We start from the raw sequence: 22,399 nt of genomic DNA on the forward strand, positions 1-22,399 counted from the left end.
AAGGTATTGAGTGTAAGATTCACTGTTTTGGTGATTTCTAGTTGACAGTTATATGAGGATTAAATATCTGTCTAAAATACATTGATATTGACAGTTTTATTAAAAGGGAATTGGTAAAACAGAAATGGAGAGGCCATGTGCAGCAGAACAGTCATGTTACCTTTCACTTCAAGGGTTTGTGTTAGATTTGACCTGATTGTTGAAAGCTGAGGATTGAAATTTTGCATGAAAAATGCACACAACATTGTTCTGAGTATTTTGGAAGGAATTACAACTTGTGCACATGTAGGATGTGGTAACAGTTCACCCCAATGCTCGGCCGTGTGTTTGTACGGCCACCTACACAGTGATTCAGGATATGGTGTACAGTTATGGAGCTGCATGGGAGAAAGAAAAGGCAGGAGCACATATGGGCAACCTGGAAGTTAGAAAGTGAGGTCAAAATGTTAAAAAGAGAAGACCAAAATATATGTTTTTCAACAACATGGTGATTTCTAGGTGAAATGTTAAACAGTTTGAAACTGAATTATTCCCCATACTCCCTCAAAAAAGTGAGTTTTCTGCACTATAAATAAGAGGAGAGGGCTCTGTAAGTCTTTTTTTAATTTTTGATACAAGTAAAATGAAGTTTGGGGTGAATGACTTCAAAAAAAAGTATTTCTCCATACAATCTGGATCTCTGTAGGAAAAAAGATATTTTAGCCCTTTTTTTCCTGAGAAACACTTGCTTCAGTCAAGAAAACTGAGACTGAAAGTTTGGTATGTCACTGACAAACCAAGAAATTATTATCTTAGAAACTCAATTTCAGAAGGTGAGTCAGCTGTATTTTCCACATCCGAATTAAAATCTTCTGTGGCACCTTTGTTTCTTTCTTTGCTTGGCACAAAGGGCATAACTGCAAGAGCTGTGACAATACAGACAAAACAAATTATTCATTTGTCATGTCATAGTTAGGAAGTCTAGTCCTAGGTACAGTCAGGCCATTTTGCATCAAGTCTAGGCTGAAGGGTTTGCTGAGAATCAGGAGACTTTTTTAAAAGGCTGAGTTGCCTTGGCTGATGTGACAGTTTAAGTAAAATGTTTTACTAATCATAAGAAAAAAAGTTGATCCTCCACTGCCATCAATTATTTTTTGCATAAAGGACGACAGAGTCCAGGGACTTGTGTAGCTGCAGCTTTGGCTGTCCTTGGGGCAGCTCTCCAACGTGATGTGGCAGTGGGAGAATCTTTCACAACCCTTTCTCTGAGGAGAGCAGCTGAAACAAACATGCTACATCTCTCACTGGCAGTCAAATGTTGAACAGTTATAAGTACCTCTGTGCTTCTCTGAGTCTTTTAGAGCTGTGACTTTGTGGAAGCTCAGACGACCCTGTGCTGGCTCTGAGGGGACGGGGGCCTCTGCTCTGGAGGAATGTCCACTGCTGTGCTGCTCCTTTCAACAGTCCTAGAAACCTATCCTTTGGGATGCTCTGGGGGTTAAAGAAGCCTTTCATATTGTATTGCAACTAGTTTCTCCTTCATCAGGAATATGTTAAAAGTCACATACATGGATAGCAAGTTGGGAAAAAACCCCTCCAAACCAAATACAAAGGCTCGTTAGGAACACTTCTACAGACAATGAACTTGCGCATTTGTAAGCTGTCTGGGCAGCACATGGATGGTGAAAAATGCAGGCTTGCTCCCACATTTTCTCATTGTGTCTTAACCAGGCAACATAACTTGCTGAAGTGAGTTTTCCTGTCACTTCCCCAGCTTTGTGCTAGCTGCTCCTTTTTCTTTTTACATGTTTTTTTTTTTTTCTGTTTAGCTGGTATATAGTCAAGGAGGATGAGTTCAAGCACAGGTGAAGGCAAGGCAAAATACCTGATTATACCATTGCATGATACTACTAGTTTCCAGTTTTCTTGATTGTATCAGAGCTATGAAGGGTTTGAACTCTCAGACTAATGTGCCCAAGGGGTACCATCAAAGGGGGCTTCAGGAAGCAAAGGCTTCTTTTAATACTGTGGTTTGAACCAACATCATTGTATTCTGGATTTATCTTCCTTTTGTAAATAAACTAGTTCGATCCCAATAAACTTTAATGAAAACCTTTTAACCTGAGTTAAAAAAACTCAGCTAAAGTATGAATGTGGATAAAATATTGGGGTTTGTCATGTTAGGAAAATAGCCAATTAAGGTAATCTACCTCCCCTTTTATCTTAATTAGCTCAATGTGCATAAAAAGTCATCTGATACTCAAATCTATCAATTGGCTGTTGTTCACTTTTCTGGTGGAATTAGTGGGTACCTCAGAGATCTGAGAAAGGATTCAGTAAAATCAGCAGAATTAAATATTCTCCGGTACTTTAATCTAGCTATGGTGACACTTTGTGGATCTCAAGCTCCAAATTCTGCTTCTTGGGCACAACTGAGTAAAGAACTTCTTGTCTGAACGAGAAGGAAGAACATGCTCCTGGTACACTCTCTCCTTTTCAAAGAGAAGTGTTCTGATCAGCTTCATTCCTGCCAGAAGCTTACAAAGCAGGTGAGTAGTCTGCCATGACCTATTTCTTATCTTCCTGCTGTTCTTAAAGAGGAAAAGAGCTCTGGCTGCTCCCTTGCTTTCTTCCCCTCTTGCTTTCCGAAGCCCTGAACCAGCAGGCTTCCTGGCCGTTCTTAAGGAAAACATTCTTCATAAAGCTGTACAACCTGCAATGCCAGCTGTGAGCCTGGAGCAACATTTGGAGGTGCAGGGAGAAGAAGATGGTGCCTTTCCTAGATGAGCTTCCATTAATGGATAATTTATAGTGCAGATAATGAAAGTATTGATTGGGGCCCTTTAACTCTGAAATATTACATTCAGCTTGAGGCCATAAAGATTGTTTATTATAGCGGTGATAATGACACTCTGTGGAAGCAGCAATGCTTGTTGACATCTATGGGTTTCCACAAAAAAAAAAAGAAAAAGTATTTTCAAAAGTCATCAAGGTATGGAGGGCAGGAGATTGATTTTCACAGGAGAATAATGATGGTATTTCTACAGAAATCCCTTACTCGGTCCCGCTTAGGCACAGGAATAGTGTCTGATACACATGTCAGACCTGAGCATCAAGGCCATAGGTGATGGTACAGACACCGTCTGGTGAAGGCTGGCTTCTCATTTGGAAGAACCATTTCCCTTTGTAGGGTATCCTGATTTGGAAATGAACGTTAGGATCTGAGGAGTCTCTAGAGCCCCAGCCTTGTGCCTGTAAGCAGACAGCTGGCTTTGCCAGACACTTCACTGTTAGATTGGTACAAAAATGGGGTTGCCTGCTCAAATGCAGGCTGCTGTCTTTGGCAAAATGAATCCCTCTGCTTCAGTTTGCCAAAGAGCCATAAATAAGTCTCTGATTTATCCCAAAAGGCTGCTGGGAAAGTGCACCCACTGATGTTTGTGAAATGATATGAAATAGAAGCTGCTGTGTTATTGTTATAGTTTGCATTGAAAGGAAATGTTTCTATTAAACTTACTGATGCTTTCAGAAGATATATCTGAATTCTCGATAAACCTACTGATCAGCCTTTTTCTGCCATCTTCAAACCATTCAACAGCCTGTCACAGCCTGTATATCAAAATGCTGCAGCATCTGACACACTACTATAGTCCCACACTGGTGAAGGATGCTGAAGCAGACTGTACACAGATAGAAATAGTGCTGGCTGTTAAATGGGAATTGCTAGATTTATTTCCATCATTCAGTCTCCTAAAGTTTTGACAGCTTGATCAAACTAATGAACACAAAAGTGACAGACATATTGGTTCACTAATATTAGGTTACCAGTCTTTGCCTTAAACCCCCATTAACGCTTCTTCGTTTGCCTGCTAATGCTAGGATAACAGACAGCAGCCAGACTTTCTGGCTCTACCCATGTGCAAAACTTCTAAACATCGGGCCATTTTTGTCTCCCACTGCACTCTGCTATAAAACCACAAGGTTAACGCGACCTTCTGGCCCATTACATTTTGTGTCTTGTTTTGAGTCAAGCTTTGTTAGGGACAAAAATCTATGTTATATTCCATCTGATCAAAGTACTTCAGATGAAGACATGCCATCTGTATTCATTTAGCGATATCTAAGACTATAGAGCATTACAGTGGTATTTTGTACATGGTATTGATTGCCTTCATTTGTAGCTATTATAGACACCGGACACTGTTCAGTTTTAATCCTGAGTGTCAGATTTCCCATCTGCAATCTCCAGGCACTCTATTCCCACTCCCCTGCTTCCACAGTAGCTTTCAAAGGCTCCGTTTGGGCAAGCTTCCTATAAAACGGTGGAAATATTGTCATGTGTTATACATTGCAGTTTTCTTCTCACAATTTTATATATTGTTATATTTGTTCAGTGTCCCAACCCCCCCATGGAGGAAAGGTGTTTAAATATATAATTTTATTCACATGTCCCAGATGAGTTTCTCTGTGCTTGGTTGCTATTATTAGTGGTATCTGTATGTTCTGCATCACTGTGGAGTTTTTTTATGAAGCAGATCTCTATTAGTTAAGCACTTTATTTTTGTTCTGCTCTCATTCAGCTCCTGCCTCAGAGCTGGAAGCATGGTCACAGACCTGTCTGCTTCCATCTCGGTATGAGAGGGTGCTTAAAGCCAACCCAACTGACAACTATTTAGATAAGTTCTGGCCATGGAAATATATATCAGAGGCAAAGGAAAAGGTAATAACTCCACACTTTACAGCTGAACAGAGCTGATACATGGGCATTTTCAGCAGACATGGATTTTGCACTTGAGCATATCAGCTGAAAACGTAAACTGCTTTCCTGGTTAAGCCTAAGAAGATGAAACCGGCAGGTTTTGGTAAAAATTGTTAAAAAAAAAAAGTTATACAATTAATCAAAATTTATTAATTTTATTTTGTTTTCTAGATTTTAGGGTTTTATTTTTGTTTTATGAATTTAGGATTTTATTGTTGCTGCCTGTTACCTTTGAGCAGAATTTTCTGCAAGAGTTAATCAGAACCTGGCCCAGAAAATTATTTAAGCATGAGCTCAGGTTTAGACCTGTGGATAGAATTATTTCTGTTCCAAAAAAAGACCATTACCCACACCAGGAAAAAAAACAGTTGTTAGGTCTATAAGGACCTATTTAAAGTTTCAAAATATCAAGACAAGAAATCTAGCATGGAGGCTGGGAATGGCAGTGTCCATGTGATCGCAGACAGGATTTCTATATTTGACACTGGGAGTAAGTCAATACCTGAACCAGCAAAGACTGGGAAGTTGCCACCGTTAGAGGTGCTTTACAAAACCAGGGGAAAACATAAAAAATTCCCAACAGGAACAAGTGGATGTCCTCAATGCACTTCAGAGCATTAACAACCCTCCCCTTCCAAACCAGTGAAAACAAAGCAGGTTTCCACACCCCTTTCTCTAAGAGTAATGGCTTTTTCATTCATCTTCCTCTTGTCATGCTCAAGTACCTGCATGCACATCACAAGGTGCAGTACTCTATATCCAGGGTGTTGAGGCAGGGAACAGAGAGCAGTTCCAAAAACTCTGATCATCGTGAACTCCCACACGGATGCATGCAATGGTTTGGGGTTTTTTGAAGTGACTGGAGTAAATGAAAACTTGCCCTGTGGTGACAGCAGAAGTGGAAGGTGTCTGGTCTCTTGGTGTTTTTGGCAGAAGTGAGAGGACAACCATGCCTTTAAATCTGGTGCCTGTAATGCGACTGTGGGCGGTCATTCTGGAGCATCTGTAGAAGACCTCATCCAAAAATGAACAGCTGATGTTGTGCACAAAGTCTGCTTCTAGCACTGGCTCCTCACTGCCATTCGTGGCTGATTGAAAACTCGCTGGAGTATGAAGTAGAAATAGCAAGTTCTGTTTTAATGCCTTGAATGAACTTCAGACTTAAACAGCTTAATTTTCAGGAAAAGATGAAAAAATCAATGGAAAGATTTAGTGAAGGATTTATTTACTAATTACGCGGCACCTGGCCTGTAAAACAAAGTTTAGTGCAGGCAGCAACCAGATGCTTCAGGTGGGTGAGCTGTTTGGGTAAAAGCTGTATCTGCATAACAGAGAGCAGATTTTGTTCTTGCTGCTGCTCGGTAAAGGGGCTCGATGGATGGTAGGAGGGAGACTTCACAGCAATAAGTCATTGTTACCAGCACGCATTTTAATAACCTTTAACACAGTAATGACAAAACTGAGAAACAGATCCTCAGATACCAAAGAAAAGATTAGTTTTTCCTGTAGGTGGGCTGCATCATTCTGTAAAGAAAAAAATGTGTAGGAAAGGTTTGCAAGAGACTATTCTCAGCAAAAAATTAAAATTTATCAAGGAATGCCCAACAACAATCAATCAACTATTTTGATACATTTGATTTAAATAAGGCTTAAGTCATTGCAGAAATGTGAAAGTCTTCTGGGACAGATGAGACTCAGGACTTGAGCTTCAACTAAAAATAGGTCACTCAAGTTGCCTGACACTGAAAGAATAAACCAGGCTACAGCTACATACAATTTATTGGGGGGATTCAGTAGTGACATTTTGCAGGCAAATGTCTTTTGGATTCATAAAAACCATAGGCAGCTGTGAAACTAGCGTTTCTTTCCATTTTCAGTTTTTCTCCCTTTTTTCCTGAATAAAGAAGTCTACATTTCTATTAAGTGATGTTTTGCACTAGAGTAAAACTTCTAGCAAAAAATCTGGAGGAGTTGATAGTAAACACCTGGGAGAAAAAATCGTTACACAAGGATGCCCTTGCAAATGAGTCCACGTTAGCAAATAAAGCATGCAGAGAAAAGAACTTGTCCATCAGCGTACGCATTCACACCAAAGGCCCAGCACTCAGTTCAAAACACGTCATGTCTAGCATGTGGCTGCAAGAATTTTGTTTTCTGTCTACAAAAAATCTGGCACAACCACAATTCCCATATGCAGGACAATACTGAAATAATGACATGATTGCACACTACTTAGACTCATACTTCCCCTCTGTTGACCACCAGGAAAAGACCACTTAAAGCATTAAAAAGAAATGGCTCGTTCATTCAGCAAAATGGAGGAATTGAACATGTTATAAAAGATATCTTCCAAAAAAATAGACTCTAAGCCATCTCACAAACATCAATGCTTTGCAGAAGGTAAGTCTTTGATGGGTATACTGGCTTTTGAAAGGTATACTAGTTGGCTCCTCCTTGATGAGTAAGACCTGGGCAGTGACATGGAGCAACTGATAATTCAGTTCTGAGAATGATATATGAAAACAAAGTGTGTAAACTCATCTGCCAACTTCCAGAATCTCAGTCTGTGTGTTAAAGGACTTTGTGACTTCTGGAGTACGTGAAAGATAACATTACCAAACTTTTTTATATTTGTTTTTTAAACATGGAGCTATGAAGATGCAAATTAAGAAATAGCTTGTGAATAACTTTAAGAAAAAAATACAGGCATTACATGGGAAAGTTATCTGTGGAATGAGTTGTGTGCACTGCTGTGTAGTTAGGACTCAGTGATAGCACAGAGTGCAGTCTGCGGTCAGGAGTGATGAAATATTGCACAGTGCCAGTGTGTTTTGGAGGATGAAAGCATTTCTTGGTCTGCGGCTTTAAGCAGCAGATTTACTCGGTATTTTTACATTCCTTAAACTTCATATCTGAAGAGCTGATTGAGATCAAGAGTTTCTCATCAAGAATCTTTCCAGAGGCCTTTTAAAATTATATCCATGGCCTGTATGTTTCCAGTGCAGCATAGGAGTAGTTTAAATGTCCAGGAAGGGATGGTTTAAATGTAGAGTCATGTTCCAGACATCTCCAAACATGGGATGGGTGTTTGCAAGGCTTCAAACACAGGCAACTGGCCTTAGGATTGTTTTCCACAGTATATTCAAAGAGATTGAAAAAATGCCAAATAAATCATGAATGAAGTAGATATATTGTATATTATGCAATTGTGATAGGTGTGGTCCAAAAAAGCATCTGAGAGAATTAGGACTGGAGGAAAACATTGCTGGGAATTATATAGTTCTATTAAAAACTGGAGAGCTAGTTAATATTCTATAATTTTGTTGATATCAGCTGAAGGTCTTGGCCTTGGAGTCATACCCAAGTCTCATGGTCCCCAGTGGTAAAACCTAATGGTGTTGTTACCAATGGATTTTACATTGGTCTTAAGAGAGATGGAATTGGGCCATGAGTGCTTCATTTATTGTGGTAGACACAATGTTATGTTAAGATGTGATATTTCTATGTTTCTGTGTTGTGAGAAGAGTGTGAGTAGATATTAAAGTGCCAGACAAATAACAAGTCTGTTCCCCATGGTTCCTGTATGTTTGTATAAAACATTTATGCACGGTGTAAGGAACAACACAGCACAGTCCCTGAACCTCTAACAGTTTATCACCTCTTGGAACAGCAAAACCAACTGGGGACGGTAGTTTTTGGCTTGAAATACCTTGATTCTGAGGCCAGTTCTCATCTTGACTAGTTCCCACAATGAAACTTCAGTGCTGTGATTATGGTCACTCTACATTCATATTAATGTCAAATCAGGGAGGAATTCTTTGCAGTGTGCACAGAACTGAACAGCATATTGCATGCTTCATCATCCAGCCTACAAGAGGGAGTGGCGGATGTTTAAAAGTATGGGCAGTTAAAATGGATGGAAATGCTAATATGTAACTCTGGGAAGACGATGGGGGTGAAGACTAAAGGTACCTTCTGTGTTAAGCAAGTTGGTTCAATGTTGACCTACCTGAAAATGTAGTTACACCTAGCAGTAGGAAAACAAACAAACAAACAAAAAACCCAAAGAAAATAGCATTCATCTGCCATCAAAAAGAGAGGTCATCTGCTTTCACTTTGCTGTTACTTGTTTGTCATCATTGAGGGATCTTTAAGGATCCGGCTGAGAGCCAGTTTTCCAACAAAATGAGAAATGAGAACAATTAAAAAATGAAAGCAGATGATTGCCGGTATGTTACAAATCAAAAGGAAATTGAGAACCTCATCTTTGAGTAATAACAAGTATTTTGGCCAGGAACGTGGTATTTAACTTGGGGGAGATAGAAAGCCACTTCATCAACATTAGCTCAGTGCAGCACTTTTGACAATGACCTAATGAGCTATCAGCTGATATCCTCTGTGGAGCTGGGGGGAAGGAAATATTCCTTGCAGGATACAAGTTAATTTCTACATTGCCATAATACATGTCCTCTGTTTTTGATCTGTGTTCCATCTCTTTGCCTGTTGACTGGTGAGAAATTGAGATGTGTGTAATAGGGTAAAACACAGCATTGAACTTCAGGCCTTTTCACCAGTTGCTTCAACTATTTGCATTTTGAGCCTGGTCCTTAGAGGCACTTTTTTGTACTGACACATGTATATAAATGACCCTTAGCACTGGAAGGAAGGGGGTTACAAACAGCGCTCTTTAAAAATCTGGCCACACACTCATTATATTCACAGTGCTTGGCATCATGTCACTTGTGATCTAGTGGGCTCCATTCAACTTCCATCCTAAGGCCTCTGCGTAAGGAGTCACTGTGATTGTTTTTAATGCTGTGGCAGGAACAGATGGCAAACATATTTTAAAGTGCTAAAAATATGGAAGGGTAGTAGAAATCTACATGGCAGACATCTATTAAGCTCCCACAGCTGTGACCAATTTTTTTTTTAATAATAGATATATTATATGGAAGCCCAGTCCTAGAAGGAAAGTCTCCTTTGAAATCAGTTGGCGTTCTGAATTTGCCTGGGACAGAATAAACTGCCACTTTTAGTTTCCAGTTTGTCTCAGTCATACTAATGAAAAGAAACAAGTAAGTGTGGAGAGGGACAGCTGAACCCTGGCTCAGCGTGGCAGAGCAGCATGTAGAGGGCAGCCCCTATAGATCACTGTCTCACGGACACTGTGTTTCGTCACTCTGAACAGGCTCCTAACACAGGATTTTTATAGCCTTCGCAGATGTTTCAAGTTTCTGTCCATCTATTATGCTCTGCAAGGATGATTTCTTTTGGAAGATGCCCTGTGGCTCAAGCAGCAATCTGTACGCATAGCTGTCAGGCTGAAAAGGCTAACGCCCATCCGCTCTGTCACATGCTGTAATCTTACAAGTGCCAAGACAGGAACCTACGGAAAAATACAGAATATTTCTTAATGAGTTGCTTGTCACTGGCTAATGACAAAGCCCAAGGAGGAGCCTGAAGGCCAGTGTATATTTCTTAACTTTTGCAGACGAGCTCCTTGCTAGAAGCCTGATATATTCAGGAAGAGGGCCATCTCATCAGTGAGGTTATTCTTGATGAAGAGGTGGTGTAGGGATGCTGCTCCTCTTCACCCCAGCTCAAACGATGGGTGGCTGGAGACTCAATTCTGAGCAGCGCAGCACACAGATGAGCTTGGCTTCCCTTCCCTGTGCCTTTAGACAGTGGGGTTCTGGCTTTTCTTCCCCATGCTGTGGCACATCTACCAGAGCAGCGGTGCTGTGCAAAAGCGGAGCAGCCCAGGGCATGGGGCAGGTCAGTCTGCCTGCAGGACTGTGGGCTAGGCAGGGCACTTCCCACACGGGTTAGGAGGCAGGTGGTATCTCATTAAGCATCTTAATCCTAACAAACTAGGGGTTGTCACTGCTCCATACTACAGTGCCCTGCTCCACTTGCACAGCCCGACAAAGCCCAGCACTCGGGTTGTTGAAGCCCCTGAGGAACAGCCATACCCAAATTCTCCCCTCCCAAAGCAGGACAGGGGTAACTCTTCTGACAGGCAGAGTACTGCCCCAGCATGATGCAGCCCACTGGGAAACCTTGGTGAATAAGTCACATATCTCTCAGATTTCAGGGCCTAATGTTTACGTGCAGTGTTTGCTGTAGCCCAGTCTGTGTTCTCAGAAAGGCCCATGCTGGAAATGGTTTTGGAAACGGTCACATGGAGGCCTTTGATCTGATGTGTACAGACACCAGGATCAGTCCCGTGCTGCCTGAAGGCAATGATTTCCTTACAGCCAGGGATGCTGCCTAAAGCTCTTCTCCCTGCGGTGCTGAAGGCATCGCTTGGGGAAGGGATGAAGGATGTAGACCCTAGCTGTGCTCCCCCAGCTGCACTCAGGACACTGCTGCAGAGTGCACTGTACCCCCTACAGATGTGCCCCGGGGACCTGAGTGCAGCCCCACACAGTTTTTATGTGGCAAGGTTGGATATTTCTGTGTTAGCACTCTTAAAAACTGGGGCATCAAAAAGCCTTCAAAATGCTGGCCTGTTTGGTACTTAATATCACATTCAGAGTTTCCTTCATGTTACATGCGTTCTGGGGGGAACAAACAGCTACTTCTAATTAATTTCCCCTGTAGGAAATTGAGTCAGGAAGAGATTTTTTTCCATGCAAGAAATAAAGAGGACAGGATACAAAGAGGAGGCAGACTTCAAGGGGAAAATGATCTGAACAGGGTGTGCCAGAGTGGGGCTTTAAACTGCTGCTGCCTGTTGCACACACACATACAAATGCACACACATCATGAGCTTGATTTAGTTTGGCTCAGCCGGTAGAGCCCGACATGTACTTGAGGAACCCTCCCCAAACAAAAACATGCTCCTATCAAAGCGGAAAGCAGAACGCCTAGCACAGGAAAAACTTTACAGCTATTGACACATTATTTATAAGCAGCCTGAGCTAACAGCTAACATGTGGCTGGCTTTGGCCCAGGGATGCTCGCTGGCCTTGGGGAAGGGAATAGTACAAGCTAGACCTCATCGTTCTCCAGGGTCTGGAGGCAGGAGGCTCCGCTGTGCCCGGTGACACAGCGGGTGACTAAGGGCAGGACAGGCAGACCGCTGGCATGTTGTGTGCGGCGGCTGGAAGGTTGATGGTAGCTGGAGGGCTGTGACTTCTAGCAGAGCAAACCTGGGACATACCCAGAACCACAGAGTAGTGTAATAATTTAATTAATAGGTATGCTACCCTAGGTCTTCAGTGATAAAATGTTAGGATGAAAAAATAATGATAATAGAGATATGCTACTCTAGCCAAAGGCAAAATATAAACAATTTATGTCACAGCTATTTCCAGTTTAAGCTTTTCTTCTACCTTTAGGCTCTGTTCTGCAAACACTTGACATTAGTATTTAATTTTGCATCAACATATAGTATCACTGAATTTGGGAAGGTGTTTAAAATTAGTGTATGAGTAAGACTTTGATTACACTAAGAAAGTTTTGCTTTACAGGAGCATGAAATCACCAGGCAGGCAGAGCTCTTTTTCTGCAGATGCAGCTGTGGTGGAGTAAACCAGTTAGCATAGAAATGCTGGTAGAGCAAAAACACCCCTAAGAGCCAAACATGCTCAATTGCAAAGGCAATTTTTGCTGGTCCCAGTTTATCTAAGCTATGGGGGAAATCTTAGAGAGATGTTCTAGTTCCCATTGCCTACTAGTTGTCTCCTTTTGCTTGCGGGCTCAAAGGCAGCAAGATGGGGATATTACTCACTTCTCTTTCCCCCTTGGTATGGCCCTGGCTATGGTGTTTCAGGGACACAGCACTGCTCCTCTCAGCCCTGACCCATAAGCAAAGTGGTCTGAAGTCTGCAAAAATTTTGGTTATGGCTTTGCATACATACAGCATAAGAAGGTGTATGGACAACATCAACTGTATAATCTTTACTGAAATTTCAGGTAGATGCTCTCTGGGTTTAGGGCATGTTTATCCCTGATTCTCACGGTGGAAATCTCTGGGTCTGATTCTGATCTATGTGGTTCACAGAGTGAATTGTCTTTATAGTTTTCTACTATGCAGGCACACTACTAACCCATGTGGCTCCATACATTTGGGGTGTTATCAAACCCTCATGTAGCATCTTAACACAAGCTGACAATGGTTTCAGTGCAGATGGGTTGTGTGCCATTTATTGATTAATTTAAACTAATGAAATGATTTCTGCATCTTAGAAATCTCATAACTGAAGTCAGACATATTCTTCAGATTGCAATATTGTTCCTTCTTCAGCTGCAATGTTCAGCATTTATGTAGTATTTTTTCTGCCAGTGAACCCATTGGGAACAGCATGTGGGTAGCGTAGCCAAGACAGCGCTCAGATACTTTAAACAGTATGGCTGAAATCCAGACCCTGTTGAAGAAATGGCAGCACTCCCGTTGACTTCATCGGGATCAGGATTTCACGGCTGTTGTGTGAAAAAGTTTTCCCAGCACCCAGTATCTGCAGATTTAATTTATGATGCAGCTTAAAACTGCGTTACAAGTACTGGGATCCTGTGACGCTTGGCTCGGATAAGGTGTTTAAAAATAGCTTTAAGCTTAATTGAAGACAAGATGAATCTCCCTTGCCTCTTCATTCAGGGTCAAAAGGCATGAATTTCATTCACTAAATTATCAACACTTAAAACTTTTTCTGCATGATTAGATTATTACTAAGAGTCAGGACAGCAGAGATCCTCCCACTGCATTGACCTCTGAACTTTGTTAAATCTTTTGACAGGGGTCATTGTCTATAGCATGATAGTGAATGACTTTCCAAAATGGAGCCATTCTTTCAGTTGTAACATGAAGCTGGTGTTCTTTTCTAGTGGGTTGAAAACATTAATTTACATTGATGACATTTCTTGTCAATTTATGCACCAGCTGAATTTGTTGATTAGTCACAAATGATGATGTGCTGCTTATGGACTGTTATTGTTGTACCTTTACAAAAAACTTCGGATACTTAAAATACTTTCAGAATTAGAAATCACAGAATCACTTCTTTTCTTCCATGTGGAAAATGCGTGTGAGACTTAAATCAGAAACTAATCCTGAAAAGGATGTATTTACCAAACGAATCCCCTACTGAGTAAGTGGGGTTACCTAGGAAGAACCTGTTTATACCTTTCCTCAGAACAGGTACACTGCTTTTCTAAATATCATGTTAGAGCTTAAATCTATTGTATAGTATTTTTATGGGAATGTAATTCTTTCAAGACTCCTACTGTTATTGTCTCCTAGCCCTTTGGTCTGAGCTGACAACTTGTAAGACGTATTCTCATCTCCAGCTCTTTCCCCAGTCCCAGCTTCCTTTCTTCTGTGTCATATATTTCAAATTTCCTGAAAGCTTTTTACAATTCTGGTGGCAAAGGATGTGATGGCAAACACCAGTGAAATTTAACCTGCTTTGAATTCTGGTGTCTTTTGAAATATGTGCCCAGTTACTGTCCTCCATATCACCCTTCCTTAAAAAACTTGTTTTCAGTGATGCGGACAGGAAAAACACTGCCATTGATCAGGTGGCTGATATGCTGGGACCGTTTCTTCCCAGGATCTTTCATAATGGCCTCAGTCCATTTAGTCAGCTCTGTCTTGATTTGTACACTGAAGATATTTGTGTACTTCGAGCACAAATGTGTGCACCTGTGTGCTTTTAGCTTGCAAGTTAGCTCTCCAATGGTTTACACGTTTCTGTTCCTACAGGCTGAGACTTGAAGGCAATCTTTGCAAACCAAATTCTGCTTTTATATATATGGCCAAGAATCTGAAAACCTTTATAGCTTTCCCAAGGTATGAAGGCTGTTCTAGAGCACGGGCCTCTCTCCCCTTCTCAAACAAAAGGGTGGGTTATAGCCAGCCATGCTTTTTGCATATGTTAGTGGATGTTCATGTTGGTGACTTACCCACGGAGTCCTGGCAGATTTGTGATGAATTACTATGGTCTCTTCCTTTGTCAATTCAGCTATATATGGGACTTAGCAGTATTATTTTGTAGATGGTCTCATTTAAATTATGGATGGTTTCTATGTATTATTGAAGACTAGTCTGTCTTATGTTGTTATTGCTGACACAAATAATAACTGACAATCTTGCTGATAAATGGCATCAGGGCAACTAGGTTGTGGCGTGAACTGCACACAGTTTGCAACAACCTGTGTGCCAGAATATGTAATATGACCCAGACAAAATCAGCTTGGGGGGCCATTGGGTTTTCCTCTGCCCTCCAAGTCTTCACATCTTTGTGGAAACTTTTCTCCATAATGTCTGGGGAGATAGAAATTTCATCCCTGCTGGTGCACACATGGCCCCAGCATGACCAGTGGGTAGTGCTAGCAGGGCATTGCTGGATAACTGGTACCCTTGATGAGGCTGCCATGGGACACAGCAGTGCCTCAGCTCAGCTGCATCCTGTGGTAGCAACTGAGGTACAGGGCATGTATTTCTTGGCCCTCAAACATATATGAATAATTTTGATGATAGACTCAAGAAATTAGATTTTTTTTTCCTGGGGTATTTAGAAACTGAGGAGTTAAAATCTCTGTTATAACAAGCTAAATAAGGGGAAAATCTTCCCTCAGATAACCTGCAACAGTAGATCATGCTTGTGAAGTAGTCTGTAGATCTTAACATTAGTTAATCTATTAATTAAAAGCTAGTGGTGCTATGCCTTTGCTGTATTTAACAAATGCCAATAAATTTAAGCATGCCTTGGGATGGGCATCTGGGCACCAGAATGCAAATTTAGGTTAGTAAGAGGTTAAAATGGTCCATTCCACTCCTTGGGTACATGTTCTCAGTGGCAGCATATTGGTACATAAGTAAATATTATTTTTAATCAGGATGAGTTTATGATCTGATTCCTATGGCTTCCAGCCCTGACTCCAGATAGGCACCTGAGTGCAGGAGAGAGGGTCAAGCCTCTTGTCAGCATTTCCTATATCCATTTGGGACTGCTGGTTCCCCCCTGCCTCCCCCCCGGTCCAGCTCCAGGTCCTTCAGCTGTGATTCAGAGTAATGAACAGCGATTGTTTTCTTCCTGTAGAGACCTGCGCTTATTAGCTCTGCTTAAATTGGTATACTGTTACAGAAAGACTGGATACCTCAAAATGAAGGGTAATTTAAGAGTCACTGATGATACCAGCAGTTAGCTTGTAGTGTAGTGTTAAGGGTGGTACAAGAAACTGCACCTGTACCATTCACAAAGTGAAGGGAATGTCAATTCACCATTATCTGGAGAACCAACAGGTCTGTGGCTTAAGCATTTTGGTCCAAGACCAGATAGTGGTGATTGGGCAAGCAAAGATGAAGAGGATCTTGGCTGAAAGTGATGGAAATTACACCTACTAGGGAACAGATGCTCCACCGATCTGGGTTGAATAATGCTTTCAGATGTTGATGTTTTTGGATGTGGGTAGCAAACTTAATGCCAAAATCAAAACTGATGACATCCAGACAAACCTGATGCTAGTTCTTGTTCTTTTCAACTTCCTCTCTTGTTTCTTAAGCTCTGTTTTGGACTTTTGGACTCAAATAAATCTCCCAAATATGATTCTCGGTTGAAACTCTCTAGTTTCACTTGGAAAGCTCTGAAAAATTAAATATTTTTGTGTTGCTTTAATGTACAATAATAAGTCAGACCGACTTCTTTCAGAATTGAAGTTACTCTTGTCCGAATTTTCTGATGGATATCAGTAACATTTTTGTCAAAGTTGTTCTGAGAATCAGATTAATATTATTTCTCAGATTTTCATAAAGATAATGCTAAGCATGAAGGAGAGGGTAATGGATAACTAGAATGGAGGAGTAGATGTGGAAATTATTTTATTAGAGATATGAAAAAAACCTCAGTAAATATATCCATGTAGAAGAAACCATCTCCATTTCAGAATATAGAAGGGATTGGAATTTTAAATTATGGGTCCAGTAAGAAGGACGGTAACTGAATCTATTAAATTGGATAACTGTAAATGAACAAACACGAAGTATAAAAGGGCAATTTTTGTGGGATCTCAATACTGTGTAGATTTTGGAAAGCATTTTAAAGAACTGCAGAAATAGAAGGTGATTTAAATAAAACAAGGAGATTGGTTGCATAGATTACCAGGCAACTTCATTTTTAGACAAGATTAATGCAGTAGATCTTATTTAGCTAGACTAATACAATGCTTATGCACAAAACTATGCAAATTGAAGACAACTGGCACTAGAGGAAAAAACCTACATTGGGAAAACCTTGCTAAATTAAGCTGATTTCAGATAGGCCTGCTTTTAGACCACAGACTTCCTCAAAGAATGATCTTAAAATGATCTTCTTAATTTTTAATTAATTAAAACAGTTTAAACTTTGCTGATACTAAATGAAAGTTGCTTGTAACCACAAGTTGGGAGTTCTTAGCAAAACTGAAGGAGTACAGGATGAATGGAATAACAATAAGAACTGTAGAAATAAAAATTAGATTAAACATTGTCCTGGTTTCAGCTGGGATAGAGTTAAATTTCTTCGTAGTAGCTAGCATGGGGCTATGTTTTGGATTTTTGCTGGAAACAGCAGTGATAATGTGGAGATGTTTTTGTTGTTGCTAAGTAGCGCTTACACTGGTCAAGGACTTTTTCAGCTCCCCGTGCTCTGCCGGGGGCACAGGAAGCTGGGAGGGGGCACAACTGGGACAGCTGACCCCAACTGACCCAAGGGATATTCCGTACCATATGACGTCATGCTCAGTATATAAGGCTGGGGAAGAAGAAGGAAGGGGGGCCATTGGGAGTGATGGTGGCTGTCTTCCCAAGTAACTGTTACGCATGATGGAGCCCTGCATACATAATAGAACATATTAGTACATAATAGTACAAATTACATATTCTTAAGGGTTTATGAAGTTGATTTCTCTATCAAACAGGCACTTAACAGCTGAAAACTGCAGATGTGGAGGAATATTTTTCTCCATTAGCTGATTAGAGACTCACCTATGAACAAGGAACATGATGGGCTAAGGAAAAGACAAATGTGACCTCAGGAAAGGTGTTTTGAGCAGAAACAAGGAAATTTTACAACATTTCTACAAAGTTGCTTGAATAATTCATCTGGCTTATTGTGTGTTCCTCTGCATCACGTTCACAGAGGGGTTACCAAGGTGATCATGGGAGACACCCTTGGCTTATTTCCCATTGTGAAACAAAGGCTGAGAGAGGTTGTGCTTGTTCTGAGCAAACGCAGCCAAAGAGGGGCAGTGGAACAACTGAAGAACAGTCTTGGCACAAGAAGAAATTGGTATAAAATGACTGTAGTAAGTTCAAACTGGAAATAGGAGAAGGTTTCTAAGGCCTGGAGGGGTGTGTTCTAGGGGTGCTTCTCCAGCAGAAGAGCCACAGCCAAGCGGCTGATTCATTTCAGTGTAGAACTTCTTGTATCTATTGTCTGTATTATGAAATTTCCTTTAGCAGTAGGGATGAAACTTCATGATGCAGTATGTTTTTGTTCAGTATTCCCTTTACACTAAGAGTATACAAACCACTCTCATTAGAGTATTATTTTAATCTAATCACAGAATCCCAGGCTGGAAGGCACCTCAGGGATCACCTAGTCCAACCTTTCTAGGAAGAGCACAGGCTAGACAAGATGGCCCAGAACCCTGTCCAGGTGAGTCTTAAAAGTTTCCAACGTGGCTGAGTCAACCACTTCCCTGGGGAGATTATTCCAATGGGTGACTGCTCTCACTGTGAAAAATTTCGCTCTGGTGTCCAATCGGAATCCTCCCAAAAGCATCTTGTGTCCATGTTTATTTTACTTTTAATAATTATAAATCTTCCCGGGGAAGATAATGACACGATCAAATTCTGATATTTGGAAAAAAAAGAACTTTAGCACATATACAGCCATCCTCTGAATCTCATTACCATGTTCCAAAACAGGTGTTAGGCCTCTTCAAAGAAAAGGTCACTCAAATTTATTGAAGGAGGACAAATGCTCATTTTGCTGATAACATGTTTTCCCTTACTGTCCTTCTCACAGATGTCTAAACTGTTTTGGTTCATTTTATTTTTCTTAACATTTTCAGGTTTCTAACGGCATCTGACATGGAAAATCTTGGCTTTAGGCATTGAAACTTGTTTGAGCTGTAAACAAATAAAACCAAAGTATTGGAATAGGTGAGATTAATCTTAAGTGGTATTCCCAGCTCCTCCCTTCAATGCACTTATTTACATCTATGGGTATAAGAATTTATATCATATTTTTAGAGATATGTGTTTTATATAATAGTACCAAGAATCCTTGCACAGTATTCCCATAAAGAGAAACACACTGACTACAGGAATGCATGCAGTATGATTCGGAATTGGAAAGTTTTCTTACCGTTTTATACACTAAAGATCCTGAGGAGGCTTTACAAAGGGCTGAAAATTCACTGGGTATTATAAAAGTAAAGAGTTTTTATTTAGAAATAGCTATAGTAAAATAATAAAACATAACTAGGATTTACTTTTAAAAGAACAATTAGAAAAAGACCAAGGTGAGCATTTTGGCTTGCTCAGGTAGGTTTTTTTTTTCCAGACCAATTTATTCATTGGTTATATTTGGACTGTGGCCAGAATTTATGAAAATGTTGGCAAATCATGGTGTTTTATGAACTTCAGACATCATGTGGGACCTCATAAACAAGCAGAGAACATGTGAGAAACCTGCTATAAATTTCCCAGACACTAAACAAGGGAAGTGAACTGGGAAAAATGTACTATAGAGAACATTCTTTCTCTAAAGTGTACAAATAGTGCAATCTTAATTTAAGAATATGAAGTTTTTAATGCTCTATTGTTCATTATCTTCCTATTCTAAAATGTATTCATGAAGCAGCAACAGTAATATATGTCTTCTGGACAATCCTAGCTATAAATACTGGAACATATGGGGGAGATTAGCAGTCCAAAAGATGAAAAAGTAGGGCAACTGGATCAGACCTTTACTTCTAACTGTTACATTTTTAGGGTTCAGCTTTTGCACTGAAATTCTTTAGTAAATATCCTAGAAGATATTTTGGACAATGCTCCAATGCCTGTAATGAGCATTATCCCTGTTGAACTATTTGATCAACTCTGTTGTTAAAATAACCAGTTTGACTTCAGAAATCCCGACACTACTCTACCCTCTCTTTGGCTAAGGATACTAATTTGTGTGAACTGTTTGTTTCCCTGGTGCTGTGCTTCTGTGCTCCATTGGAGGATCTAAAATACGGTGTTTCATGTCAAAAAGTTGCTTCCACAGATAATATGACATTGTTTTACATGTATTTTAAAGAGAACAGTGTTAGGCATGTTTAACTTCAGTGATTGTTTTTTGGCTTGTAGATTGGGAATAGGTTTTTGTGTACAGCCTCTTGCAGACAGACATGCCCAGATTGTTAAGTGGCCTCGTTAATAATACCAATAATACAAACATCATCAGCTTTTGAAGTAATATGTGCAGCCCATTTTGATGCTGTGCAATAAGCAAAATGGTTATCATAAACTCTTACTCAATATATAAAAAGAAATTAGTAAATTTATTTTATTCTTTATACATCTTTTAACAACAACAACAACAACAACAGGACTTTGTACTATATTTACCCTTTTTGTGTTATGTATTATTCTTTTAGCTGCAGAGAGGCTGGAGCTGAGAGCAGGTTCTCATCCTGCCAGGCCAGACTGTGGCTCTTGAGGAGTAGGACTCTCATGCCAGGACTAGGATTAGGGAAGAAGTTTTGCTTGGTCCATGAGGAAGGTAGGGGAGTATTTCAAAGGAATGCCTTCAGGTTGTCGAAAGAGAGGAATCAGGGGTTTCTGAACCTATCTACCACCCCAAGTCCTCAGCTGTAAGCTCATGCCAGCCCCATACAGCTTCTGAGGAACCATATTTGTTAATAAACAATTACAAGTTGGTATAAGAGAAATTAGGCCAAGCTTTGTCCCTCTCCTGATTTAGATTTTATCGCTTTTGGGACTGTGGTAGGAGGTCAGGTGGAAGAGGATTAAAATGTTACCACTGTCTGTTTTTTAAAAATCAAAATCACCATAAATTTAACTTTTGACATGTCAATTTATACAAAAAGGTAAAATCAAAATGAAATGTTTTTAACTGTTCAACTGAACTGTTCTGGATTTTTGTGTAGATTATTGGTTAATTTAAACATTTGATTCAAAACAACAGGAGTAAGTAAACAAGTAAAAAGACTTTGAAGGTTATCACCAATAATTTAATTTACTAATTTTTGTAGCTTCGGTGGTATATAAGCATGCATCTAGTCATAAAACACCACTGCTCTGTGCTATCATACTTTCTTCTCCCTCTGGCCATCTATGAATTTGCCTAGAGTAGGAACAATTCTTCATTTTCCTACCTGTCATGAGGTGGTAGTTAATGTGACAGAGCATGGTGGTGTTACTATGCAAAATAATCATGTGCACGCAAATGAGCACAGAGTGCCAAATGCTTTATTACAGCATCCTGGATGCTGTGCTTAAGACAGTATCAGTGAGACAATTTGCTATAAAAGGTACTGTGATCAAACCAGGACATCTGTTCACTGTCCACCAGGCTCATTAAAAGGACCGATTTTTTTCTGAACGGCTTTTACAAACCCAGCAACAAAAGCATATTTCTGGTTTGGACAGCAGCATATTAGTCTGATGACGATCATCGTGTCTCTAAACTTTATTTGTCTGTTTGGGAGCCAAGGACATTTCAAGGGCCATCTTCAAGAAAGTCGACATAACAGAACCAATTTTTATTAAAATATGTGAACTATTGCACAACATAGAGGAAAACATTTCACATTACGTGAGTACGTCCGATGAAGCATCAAGTTGCTTATCTGGGGTCTGGGACATGCTGCCTGGATTTTGGAGATACTAAGGTACTTAAACAAAGATTGACAGCAGTTTCTTTTGTCCCATTATGTGTATATGTGCTCTTAACTAGTGAAGCCAGATGAAGAACTAATTTAGCTAATAAGTTAAATAGGGAATTCCATGGTACTTCATTCAGTCTGCAACATTAAAAATCTGCTTTTCTTATCACGACTGTAATTAGGATCTTGGTTATGCACTTGTAAGATATCTAGGAAGTTAGAGAGATCTTGTTTCTGTTATGATACTAGTTCAAATGTGGCAATGGTTACATCTTTTTTATGGGTGAAATAATCCTTTACTGGCACAGTCGATGTAACAAGAGCGGGATGATTTTGTCACAGGAGGTGATTGGCAACTGGGGAGAATCTGTTCAAATCCTCATTCACAGTTTTCCTGTGTGACACTGAACAAGTCATTTAATCAGTTATGGTCCCCTCACCTGTACTAGAAGTCAGTAATACCTCTCGTCACATTGTGTCTGTCCTTCCCTGCGTAGGAAGGGGATGAGGGGAATTCTCCAAATGAAGTCTCAATCCATGCAATTAGTGGGAAGTTAATCATTAAGGTACCCATAAGAACAATCTCACAAATTCAGGTGAGCAATCATTACACACATAAACACTACTGAAAATAAAGGGATTGTGTAGATGTACTCACTTTTATAGCTTAGCTGTCTGTAGTTAAGCAGCTCCTGTGGGTGAGGATTTTTCATGCAGGTAAGCATCTGCCTCCCATTCCCTCATTTATACCCCTACTGCAACAGTGCTACAAAGACA

This window comes from Phalacrocorax carbo, chromosome 4 (assembly GCF_963921805.1).
Source record: "Phalacrocorax carbo chromosome 4, bPhaCar2.1, whole genome shotgun sequence".
NCBI classification, from domain to species: domain Eukaryota; kingdom Metazoa; phylum Chordata; class Aves; order Suliformes; family Phalacrocoracidae; genus Phalacrocorax; species Phalacrocorax carbo.